Genomic DNA, 12,174 nt, shown 5'->3' with positions numbered 1-12,174 from the left:
GTTTAATAGACAATCATAAATTGATCTTTGACAGTCGTCGATCTGTACCGGCTCTATTAGGTTATCATTATTACCGATATTATGAAACAGAGCTCTCTAAAGCTAAAACTGGCGCCAATTCGTGCTTGCTTTCTCGTCAGTGTGAAGTGCACTTAAAAGATTGCAACACATTTCCAGCAAAAGAGATCGAAATATCGACGCGACGGTCTGACACAGATTACTCATAAGTGAGTTAATGTAAACCACTTCCACTTTCCCCGTAACAATGGTAGAAAGTGATTTTAGTCGCATAAATTATCGCTTGGAAATCGAGTGGATCTACAATCTACCGTACACTTACTAATTAATTATAATATGATGATTTTTGACAAGAACTGAATAGTATCACTAAGGGCCACTTGCACCAAACCACTAATCCGAGGTTAAACGGTTAATCCTGGTGTTACCATGGTTACCAGTGCAATTTGACACTGGGTTAACGGTTTAACCAGATAACCCCGGGTTAGTGAGATGGTGCAAGTAGCGCTAAGTGGTCTAAGTGTGTTACTTCTATACAGTTGCGTGCTGTGTGTAAATATTTTAAGAGAAAGCAAACATAGCTCAGCTTTTAATATACTTTATAAGTTTATACCATAGCCGATTAATTACCCTCAACACAAGCCTTCTTCAGCTTACTGTGGGGCTTAGTCAATTTGGCAGGGGCGCGAAACTCCTGACTTCGGGCATACTCGGCTCCGTTCGGCTCAGAGGGCCTACCGCGAACCACATTCGACGTGTTGCCACATGACATGATGATGACAGGGATGTCACACTTACGTACGAGTTTACAAGTGCGACAGAGAGCCTCTCTGAGAGAGGCAACACGTCGAACGTGGTTCGCGGTAGGTCTGCAGCATTGCTACTTGACGTCCCTTTGCGTGCACGACCACAGATAAGATAATAGCTTGAATTTTGACAACCGAAAGCCGAAAGGGATAGTGCTATATATTAGAAAGGGACAGCATGATTCGACCCTAAACCGCTGTCAAACTTCGGTTTTGTAATAGGAAGTTTTCTTTATGTACGGTAGTACATAAATACTTATTAAGGTGTCGTGTAATATTTATACTACTTCCGAATAGGTATTCGTTGAAATTACAACATAAACAATCCGTATTGACACATCATCATATTCATCATTCACGTCCAATGATACGGGTTGTCAGGTAAAAAGATAAATCATGGCATGAACGTCAGACATGTGAGGATAACATCACTGCGATCATGTAACACGTGCGCTTACGCAGATTCAACACAATATTTTGAGGTAAAATATTTGAACAAAGTGTCTCGCTAGTAAGTTTATGAAATAATCATATTTTATTAACCTGATGGTGATGATCCATATTCTTATCCGTCTGCCGTATTCGAACTTCAAGATATTGACAAGAGACGACACGTACTAGATCCATTCTAGATACGTTATAGTTTAGATAGCAACTAGTTCTCTTTTGCAACGCAATTCGGGCAACCAATGTCACTTTTACGTTAGATAGAGTAAGATATCTATTAGATGTGAATTAGATCTCTAAGTCATATCCTGTGGAAATCGTTCAAGAGTATCTCCAGAATCGCTCAAATGTCAAATTTGACAGGTTAGATCTTAAGGTGCAGTGAGTTCAGAAAACGGAGTTTTTTAAAAGCCGTAGCTCTTTTTTGGATCACAATACGGCTGCCATACATTCAATTAGCAAACTTGAGGGCTTTTTCTAGTGAGTGGAGTGATTAGAATCCTAAGTTTTTGACTTTTGCTCGATAGAAAACGATCACGAACATAGGTCTAAAACGGACTTTAAAGATTCGTAACAATTTGTGCACAAAAGATAGAAATATGAAAACTGCTTCTATGTACGCGCAATTGTATGCTTGAACGACTACCAGGATTACTTTTTTTTTTAATTTCACATTCACTAAATAAGTTCGAAAATATGATATCAGCGGTTCCGTGCACGCAACTTCTTTGATCAGATGCCCGCTGGGCTCGGATCAAAGCACACGTATCGCGAATTTAATTAAAATGACAGTTGGTTTTCGCATTTATTTCGACATTAAGTCATATACATATACGAAAAAGTATACCAGTAGACAAATAGTATTAAAAAAAACAGGGTAAATAATTATCATCACATGGAGCTCGAGTCTCATCTTAGATTTGATTTGTTGGGGCATAATGGTTGAAAAACGCAGTAAACTATCTTAAAACAATACGATTCCAATATCATTTAAGTAATTTGCTCCTTGAAACCCGGCTTAGAATGAAAAAAGTTTGAAGACTCATACTTATTGATTGGAATTAATTTTCATTATGCTGGTATTAATATTGCATACCTATTTGACGTACTTTTGTACGTCAACGTCAATGAACTGTGATGACAATGTTGTGATCTTGTATTTATGTTAGAGAACTTTTGATCTTCAAATATTACCTATTAATACGGAACATTATGTAAATATTTCGTGTACTACTTGAAAATCGTGCAGTGGTACACCTATTTTGTTGCTGTGAGGTCCGTCTAAGATAGATGTATAATGCGGTTACGTGCTGTTCTGCAAACCTTCATGAAATCAAGAATAAATAAACGGCTATGGTCTAGCCTCAGCGAGTTTTTGCGGCTTGTGAGGCCGAGATATACATTATACATACTGGCCTACGAGGCTTACAGCCCAAAACCACTGCGGTGCCTGGTTTGTGATTGCCTATGTATCGAGTGTTATACTAATTTACTATAAAATAAAACAAAGTTTTTCGTTCAATGATATTCTGTGCATATTTAATTTTATACCTCGTCGATGACAAACAAGCATGCGGCCCGTCTGATGATAAGCAATCTTCGTAGCCTTTGGATGCCTGCAACTCCATGCGCGTTGCCGAGTCTAACACTCCGCACCCCTCGTTGATAACTGGCAACCATACTCACCGGCAGGAAGGACACTATGAGTAGGGTCTAGTGCTAGTGTTATTTGGCTGCAGATTTCTGTAAGGTTGAGCTCTGCTCTAGATCTGGAATGACATCCGCTGTGCTGTGCCCTACCACACAAAGCGAGATGTCATTCTCAGTTCCCATTCCCATACCTCTCTTTGGACGTAGTTCAAGGACCATATATCTTAAATATGCCGATACCGATATGTCCATATATCTTAAATATTAACTATAGAGATTCAGAGTCTGAACATATAACCGTAAGTTTACCAAAAAAATGCCGTAATAGCTGTAGGTACAGTCAGATGCAGAGAGAAAGAATCCGCCAAAATGAAATTTCCACCCTGCCAGGACTTTATTTATTGATAAAGATAACGATATATTTATTTGCAAAAAATATAGTGATGAACATAGGTGGACAGTAATTTTGGATGCGTAGGGTAGAGCGGGGAGAAACGTAACACTATGTACTTTGACCTTAGTTTCTGGTTAACCATTATTATTTTGATGAGTTTAATGTAGTCATACTCGTATATAACGTCAGTGCATGTTCTGTACATTAACGTCTTGACTAACATTATAATTGTGTATTTTGTTTTAAAAAAATCGTCTTTTGTTACTAATGACCCCGTTGGCGTGCAGAAAGTAACACGTTGTGGGTCAAAAGTAACAAGACACAGTGGGCTGTAATTTAATATAATATGACATATCAAATCAAAATAAAAACCGGTCAAGTGTGAGTCGAACTCGCGTCCCAAGGGTTCAGTACTGCACACATTTTTGAACGAGCGAGCAAAGCGAAGTTCTTAAGTACATTCAACTATTTATTCAATTCGTCCACACACGGCTGGCTATCTTAGGATAGTTAGTTACCCATTTTTTTTTTTGTTCAAGTATTATGTTAAGCATAGTGCCTACATTTTTTTTCATTGTTAGGCGTATCTCTGTTAATTCAAGATAACAGGGCTATAACCGCGGCAATCGAAGTTCGCAAATTGCTGGCATTTCTCTCTGTCACTCTAATTACCTACGGTTTCATTGGTGTAAAAGAAAAATCCCCGCAATTTGCGAAATTCGATGGTCGCGATATACGGCAGTTCAGCCTTCTCACTTAGCTACTCGTACTTAAACCAATTATTTGTTCTGTTTGAGCACTAACCTCCTAAAGCTCATGCTTCGACCTTGCGTGGAGGTGCACCTCCCATATAACCATTCCAGTCGCAGAATCATCAAAGTGGTAACTAAATGTCAGATGTGTCGTAACAGAGTCCACACAATGTGTCTAGAATTGTTTCGAAACAAAGTGTCGTCGCCGTGTGTACACTTTTCCGTAACAAGGTATCGACACATTTGTGTGCACTTTGCGTGCGGTTTGCGACTAAATCTGACAGCAAATTTGTGACAGAAAATGTCAATATAAAATACCTCTTGAAAACCAAGGTTTGTCAAACTACTATTAGTGTCTCGTGTGCTCGTAAGTAATTCTAGTAAGTCATCATGGGCGATGCAAATCATAATAATTGACCAAAACCATATAAACACCCAACACCCGTCAACCTTTTACAGAAAAGTTTTTAAAGAAATGCAATAAGTTACTTAGGTCAGCCAACGAATGCTCCAAAAAGTTGTAGAGGGGAATGCTCGGAACACAGTTTTTGACTCTGTAACTTGGTTTGGGCAAGTTAGGAGGTGAACATATCAAAAGTCCCCGGCCGTAGCGCTTGAGCGGGAGGAAGAGAGGGGGCTTTGTTTGAAGGTCCCATTTTCCGGTTTTTCGATTATATCTCGGAAACTATGCATCTTAGCGACATGGCCATTTATACAAAATGAAAGTTAATTTCCACAAGTTTAAGTTTTGTTACAAGTTTATTCAGTCAATTTTTTCGATATGTTGAATAGTTTTTGAGATATCCGCTCTTGAAAGTTTATTTAGGGCTCTCAATTTTATCTTCATATATCTACATCAGTGAAGGTGCTAGGCCGTGTATGGTATCGTTTTTGTATAAATCTGGGTTGCTGAATCCATTTAAGGTATCACATTGACACCATTCCACAAAATTAAAAAAAAATCTTTTTCTCACTCGTGCGTCTGTATGTCTGTCCGTCTGAATACACAAAATAGTTCTTTACCTATAGATGACAGGAAAACCTATTAGAAATGTGCAGTCAAGCGCGAGTCGGACTTAATGTACGGAACCCTTAACACGCGGGTCCGACTCGCACTTGGCCGGTTTTTTTAAAACTCCTTTTGACGCTTAACCGCTGAACCGATTTCGTTGAAATTTGGTATAGAAATAGTTTGCGTCCCGGAACAGGACATAGGATAGATCTTATAACCAAAATCATCTTTTGAAGGTGTGAAAAGTGGCGTGGAAATTTGTACGGGAAATCAATAACCGCTGAACCGATTTATATGAAATTTGGGATGGTCTACATCTTTGATTTAGTTAAAAATGATAAAAAAACATGACTTCAAACCTAAACTTAAACAGTATTAACTTCAAGAAGTCAATTCTGAATTCCCCCCTACACCTCATTTCACACCTTTAAAGGATGATTTTTGAGATAACTTATTATGTCCTGTCTCGGGACTCAAAATATATGTGTACTTAATTTAAATTAAAACTGTTCAGCAGTTTAAGCGTGAAGAGGAGTTTAAAAGAAAGTATTTTAATAAGTTTATATGTTTTTACTTTGGAATGGTGTCAATGTGATACCATAACTAAATTTGGTACTGCGAATTTATACGAAAACGATACCAAACATGGCCTCGTAGCTTTACTGTTGTAGAAGTCAAAATAAAATTGAGAGCCCTAAATTCTTATTACTTGGCCAAACTTGTGTATAAGGAAAAGGAAAAATAAAAGTCTTCGGCAGGAATATAAGACACAAATATATTTTTTTTTTTCGCGTTACTATTTCAATCATCAAATATAAACATACCTTGATTATATTATTCTAGTGAGATTCTCATAGATAAACAAAAACATTTACTTAAAAAATTACAAGGTCGAAATATCACGGAACTTGTGAGAGTAATATGTGAAAAATAAAAACTTTTATGACAAAAAAATCTGGACACAATTTAAGAAGCATCCAATTGCGTCGAGGAATCATCTGTATTTTTGCTTGTTTCATTACCTCCTCGCTTCTTTTTTTGTCCTTTGTATTCTGTAGCAATTTGTTAGATCTGAAAATAAAGATAACTTGCGTCGTCACGGATGTCGATTTATAGGTTTTAGGGAGTGCAGAATTCAAAAACGATGATCATTTTATAATCCAAGATGGCGGCTACGTATTTTGTCATAAAAGTCGTCATGAATATAATCTTATAGGTTTTAGGAAGTGCCGATTTCGAAAATGATGACCAGTTTGGAATCCAAGATGTGTGCCGTGCACTTTGTCATAAAAGTCGTCATGGATATCGTTTTATAGGTTTTAGGGAGTGCAGAATTCGAAAATGATGACCATTTTGGATTCCAAGATGTCTGCCGTGCACTTTTTCATATAAGCCGTCATAGATGTTGATTTATAGGTTAGGAAGAGCAGATTTCGAAAATGATGACCATGACCAATACAACGACATCCATGACGACTTTTATGACATAGTGCATGGCCGCCATTCTGGATTCCAAAATGGTCATCATATTCGAAAGCGGGGCCCCCTAAAACCTATAAAACGACATCTATGACGACTTTTATGACATAGTGCATGGCCGCCATCTTGGAATCCAAAATGGTCATCGTTTTCTAAATCTGCGCCCCCCAAAACCTATAAAACGACACCCATGACGACTTTTATGACATAGTGCATGGCCGCCATTTTGGATTTCAAAATGGTCATCATTTTCTAAATCTGCGCCCCCCAAAACCTATAAAACGACATCCATGACGACTCTTATGACATAGTGCATGGCCGCCATTTTGGATTCCAAAATGGTGATCATTTTCAAAATTGGGGCCCCCTAAAACGTATAAAACGACACCCATCTCGACTTTTATGACAAAGTGTTTGGCTACCATCTGCATGCAAGACATTTCTATTATTCTATTATTTTTACGTACAAAAATGGCCCCCTGTCAACTTCCAACCGAGATTTATTCGATTAATATTCAGATTAATTCAATTTCTATCTATAGGTCGACTAAACTAATTGCGATTAAAATTTGAGGATGAACTTTTTTTATTCCATTAATTAGTCGAATAAACAGTTAATCTATTAAGTCCCATCTCTGACCACGGCATTTTTACACTTTGAGAATATCTGAAAACAAATGAACACAAGGAGCCATATTTTGCAAATCCAGTAACTTTGTTATTACTTTTGACAGCGCGTGTCATGTGTCTACGCAGAGTCGACACAAAGTCGAAACATTTGCGACTACTTTGTGACTGCAATATTTCTCAGCCTTAAACCATATTTATACATCATAATTAACAAGTTTCGTAGTATGTAAAGCGTTATTTCTGTTATTTAAGTATAGTATACGCATCGAAGTACTAAAAATGCATGAAATAATATGGTTATGAACACAGGCACTGAGAAGTAAACAATTTCATTTCCGGCTAAACTAAAACAATGTGGTGGCGCGTTGATTATATTACACTTAGTTTATCAAATCACTCGAGCAGTTTAATTCCCCATTATAATTTTAGTCCTATTGTAATATAAATGCAAACAATATATAATTACGTCTTGTAATCCGTTTTAGAGATGGCGTATTAATGTCACTTATTTTTATTTAACAATTTTTCCATCTGACAGTTTCCATTTGACAGGAACAAAATGAACGAATGAACGAATGATATTGGCATAAAGTAGTCGCAAACTCGAAACAATGTGTGCACACGGCGACCACACTTTATGTCACTTTGTGTCATGTGTCGACCCTTCCCCATTTCTGGTAACTGTGTCGACACGCCGACGACTCTGCGACTGGAATTGTGACCGAAACAGACGGTGTCGACACAAGATGTGTCTACACCGCGTCGTCACGGCGACTGGAAATGGTTGTATGGGCTCTCTCGGATGCTTCAGGCCTTCGGCCCAACGCAGAGCTTGGCCATCGACCTTCGCACTAGCTGTCCGTACCACGTTTCAGTTTCACGTAAACAATTGCGGCTGTGTCCCTAAAACAGCCCAACCGCGTTTTTTTTCTTAAGTCCGACTCACGCTGGACTCTAGATTTCTACAAGGTGTCCAGAAAGGGTATCGGGTATTTGTTTCAGCGTCATATTCGAAACGGGGCCACGAAAGGGAGCGGGGAGGGGTTCGTGGCGTACGCCATTTAGTGGAGTTTTAGCCACGATGGAACAGTACTCGGGGACGCATCGCGCATTTTGCGTACGAGTGTATTATCGTAACGGTGATTCAATAGTGACTGCTCAACGTCTGTATCGTGCGGAATATCGTACACGCCACGCGCCAAGTGACGAAATGGATCAGGATGTTCCAGAATACAGTTTTGAATTTTAATCGTCGCACCTGTATTCTCGAACATCCTGATCCGTTTCCTAATGCTATCGTCACTTGGCGCGTGGCGTGTACGATATTCCGCACGATACAGACGTTGAGCAGTCACTATTGAATCACCGTTACGATAATACGCTCGTACGCAAAATGCGCGATGCGTCCCCGAGTATTGTTCCATCGTGGCTAAAACTCCACTAAATGGCGCACGCCACGAACCCCTCCCCGCTCCCTTTCGTGGCCCCGTTTCGAATATGGCGCTAAAACAAATACCCGATACCCTTTCTGGACACCTTGTAATAGGTTTTCCTGTCATCTAGAGGTAGAAGGTTGTGTATTTTTTTTCAAAATTTTAGACCCAATTTTATCGGAGATAAGAGGGAGGGGGGGACGGTCATTTTTTGCCTATTTTCTTAAATAACTTTTAAACTGTTTCATATAAAATTATAAAAATAGCCGCCTATACTTAAAATTCATTTGTTTATATTACATGTCCGTCTTTGGGTAGCAGACTTCCATATGTATACCAAATTTCAACTTAATTGGTCCAGTAGTTTTGGAGCAAATTGGCTGTGACAAACGGATAGACAGACGCACGAGTGATCCTATAAGGGTTCCGTTTTTTCTTTTTGAGTTACGGAACCCGACTCTCGAGCCGCGAACATTTAGAAACCAGAAATTTATTTGCTAAAAACATTGTCCTTACAAAGGTATACAAATGGAATACGCAGTGATAAAAAGTGAAATAAACTGTGTGAATCGTGTTAAATGTAATGTTTTGTCATAAAGGCTGCTTTTTCTACAATCAATTGTTTTATTTCCTAATTATACGTATTTTTATACATGAAAGAAAAAAAATTGGTATTATGAGATTTGATCAAGTCCAGCATAATTCACATAAATATAATGAAATTCATTGGTATACAATCAAATAAGCCATTTTATGCTGAATTCAATGATACATAATTAATATCATTCATACATATTTTTAAAGAAATGGTCATATTTCTAACACACGCTAAATTCGCGATGACCACCCATGGAGGCCACGCCACTAGACGTATATTTTTCTAAATTGGCCGCGCCACTCAACCTCAAGCCACCGTTAAATCTGAGGCGCCGCCATTCAACGGCTTGTTATGACTGTCCGTCTCCCGGCTCCCCGCCACCATAGAGACTGGGAGCCAGACAATGCCACTCTAGGGGATATGCAAATATTCAGAAAATGTATGAATTTTAATACAACATAAACATCAAATAACTAAAAGTCAAAAAACGTACTTTAGATTCGAAAAATCACGTTGCGTCCTCTCACACAACCTAATAGCACGTGGCGACCGTTTCGACTGAATGCGCTGACTGAGTGAAGGGGGCACCACTGTCTATCACTTAATAGCAGCGGAGTGGTATTTTGTCTATTAGATAAACCTACAGAGCAATAGTTACTTTCCACCCGCAGTTACTTTTGTCCCCGCTCTCCCCTACATTTCACTTGAAGAAGCATGCAATTTTTTCTTAGTAGCTAGGTAGTATAACTAAATATATACAAACTGAAGCTAAGCTAAGGTAAGTTATATAATAATAACATCATCGGAATACACATATGATTTTAATGAAATTGTCATTGAATTGATTTGTGCCTTATCGAAAGCCCTATTGATTAGAGTAGTACCTAAATAACGTTTTTCATTTGACGACTTCTGTATTTATTCGGTTTATTTAGTTCGAGTATCTAATGAATTCGATTATTTAGTTAATTTACATTTAAGTACGTCACATGTGACATGAACAGACAAGGAGAACAAGATAAAATATATTGTTTTGTCTTCCTTCTTTCAATGGAACTTTTTTAGAGTTTCTCTTCCTCAAAGGAGGCTAGTGGTTAAGACGAAACTCAAAATACTCTCATTTGCATCTTAAAAAAAACAGGATGGGTCACTGACCTGTCCCGGTAAAGTGAGGTAGTGTGCGTGACGCGTGCTTGTGTGTGAAATGGGGTAATTTGACAGAATCTGAAAAATTTCCCCGGGCATACCTCACCTTAAACATATCGTTATCGTATCTTGGTGATGTCTAAAAGATGTCTAATAGATGTCTATTTCATAATCCGAATCGGGCCCCGTATCTCATGATGGTTGTGATACCTAACGAATAGAATAATCAAATTGTTAAAACGCTGATGTCAAAGAGAATAGCCCAAAAATCAAACTCGGGCACCGTTGCTGAAGTACCGGTCCTACTACAATTTTTGTGATAATTGACAAACTGATAAAAAGCTGTTTTGCTGAAGGTTTGCTGGCAACACAAGATCAGCTGTATAAAGCTTTCAGTTTAGACTGGTAATAGACCGGCTACTTTAAAATGGTAGTTTGGTATCACTAGCATAAAGTTATACCGTGATATAATTTCATTATTTTTACCTTATCCGACGTTTCAGCTGGGTTGCACCTGTGGTCACGGATGACTGACGTCCCAGCAAAATATCAACAGAAATATGGCTAATATACTAAATATATCCCGTTCTCATCACTAAAACGCGAGAGTTTAAAGTTGTATACCAGCATATACGTCAAATTTGTATTTTATTTTATTTATTTATATATATAAATTACTAACTTCCTATTTATTACCTACCTGATTACTTTGATTCGCACAAATATTTATGTTTTATTTTAAAGCAAACTATAACTATTACTAACTTACTTACTAAACATTTATATTCTCGCCAAACCGTTACGAATAAAATAACGAATATAAAATATAAAGTGGGTCGTCTATGGTGTTGCCAAATAACCCCCGGCGACCGTTTCTGCTAAGTGCCAAAACGACCTACTTTTGACCAGTGGATATACGACCTTAACGGGACACCGGTGTAATTACTTCATGGAAGCGATGGGTGGCCTGGTTTGTTTAACGAAGCCGCAAGGGCAGTTTCGTACCTAAATTTTTGTTTGGGTTTCGATTTATGAGACTTTTAACTTGGCCATAGAATCAAAAATTACAATGATCAATGTCAAACGTGACGTTTCTTCAAACAAATACGTCACTTTTGACACTGAGACATCTAATCCATATCGTTTCTAGATCTATTAATTGACGTATCTTAAAGTTCGAATACGGCAGATTGTGAGTTCCAGATGATTGTCGAAACTCGAAAGGTAAATAAAGTTCATAGAAAGTACAGTACGTGCACTCGCATACGGTAATTTTACTCTATGTTCGAGTCGAAAGTGTCTTTGTGTGACGTCCGTGTCTTTGAACGGACCAATCACGGCACGGGACTTCGCTCACCGCATCCCGCGCACCCCCGCATTTTTGGCATCATCGGTTGCATTAAATAATTGCTCTAAACTCGGTCTAGAGACTCTAGAGGATTCCTAGTCTATGTGGAAACCACTCTAATGTGGACATAGATAAAAAATAAGGCTTTTGTTGTGGATACTTTATAAATATGTAAATAGATTAAATTGATTAAACTGATCCTAAAATACAGGTACGATCTAAGAAAGGCGCACATTGATCTGGAAACTACTCGGATGAGGACATACATAAAGCAGGCCACTGACGAGCCTTCCAAATTTATGCCGTTACAATGGATTCATCCAAATGGACGGCATCCTAATATTAAACATTGTACATTTTTGACATTCACGGACCGATTTCGAATTGCAGCCACGCTGTTTGGACTGTTGGAAGGCTCGTCAGTGGCCACCTTTAGGATTCACAAAGATAAACTAATGACA

At 38.3% G+C, this 12,174-nt stretch overlaps 2 protein-coding genes across 6 annotated transcripts in view; one reads left to right on the top strand and one right to left on the bottom strand.

Moving 5' to 3' along the window:
* LOC134664597 (uncharacterized) overlaps nucleotides 1-12,174 on the top strand; it is a 344,627-nt gene that overhangs the window by 289,958 nt on the left and 42,495 nt on the right. The window lies entirely within an intron of this gene.
* The window catches only part of LOC134664591 (uncharacterized), a 46,652-nt gene that overhangs the window by 15,554 nt on the left and 18,924 nt on the right, over nucleotides 1-12,174 (bottom strand). The gene's annotated exons all lie outside the window — the stretch shown is intronic.

This window comes from Cydia fagiglandana, chromosome 5, assembly GCF_963556715.1.
Source record: "Cydia fagiglandana chromosome 5, ilCydFagi1.1, whole genome shotgun sequence".
Taxonomy (NCBI): Eukaryota; Metazoa; Arthropoda; class Insecta; order Lepidoptera; family Tortricidae; genus Cydia; species Cydia fagiglandana.
This window is presented reverse-complemented; position numbering and strand designations above follow the sequence as displayed.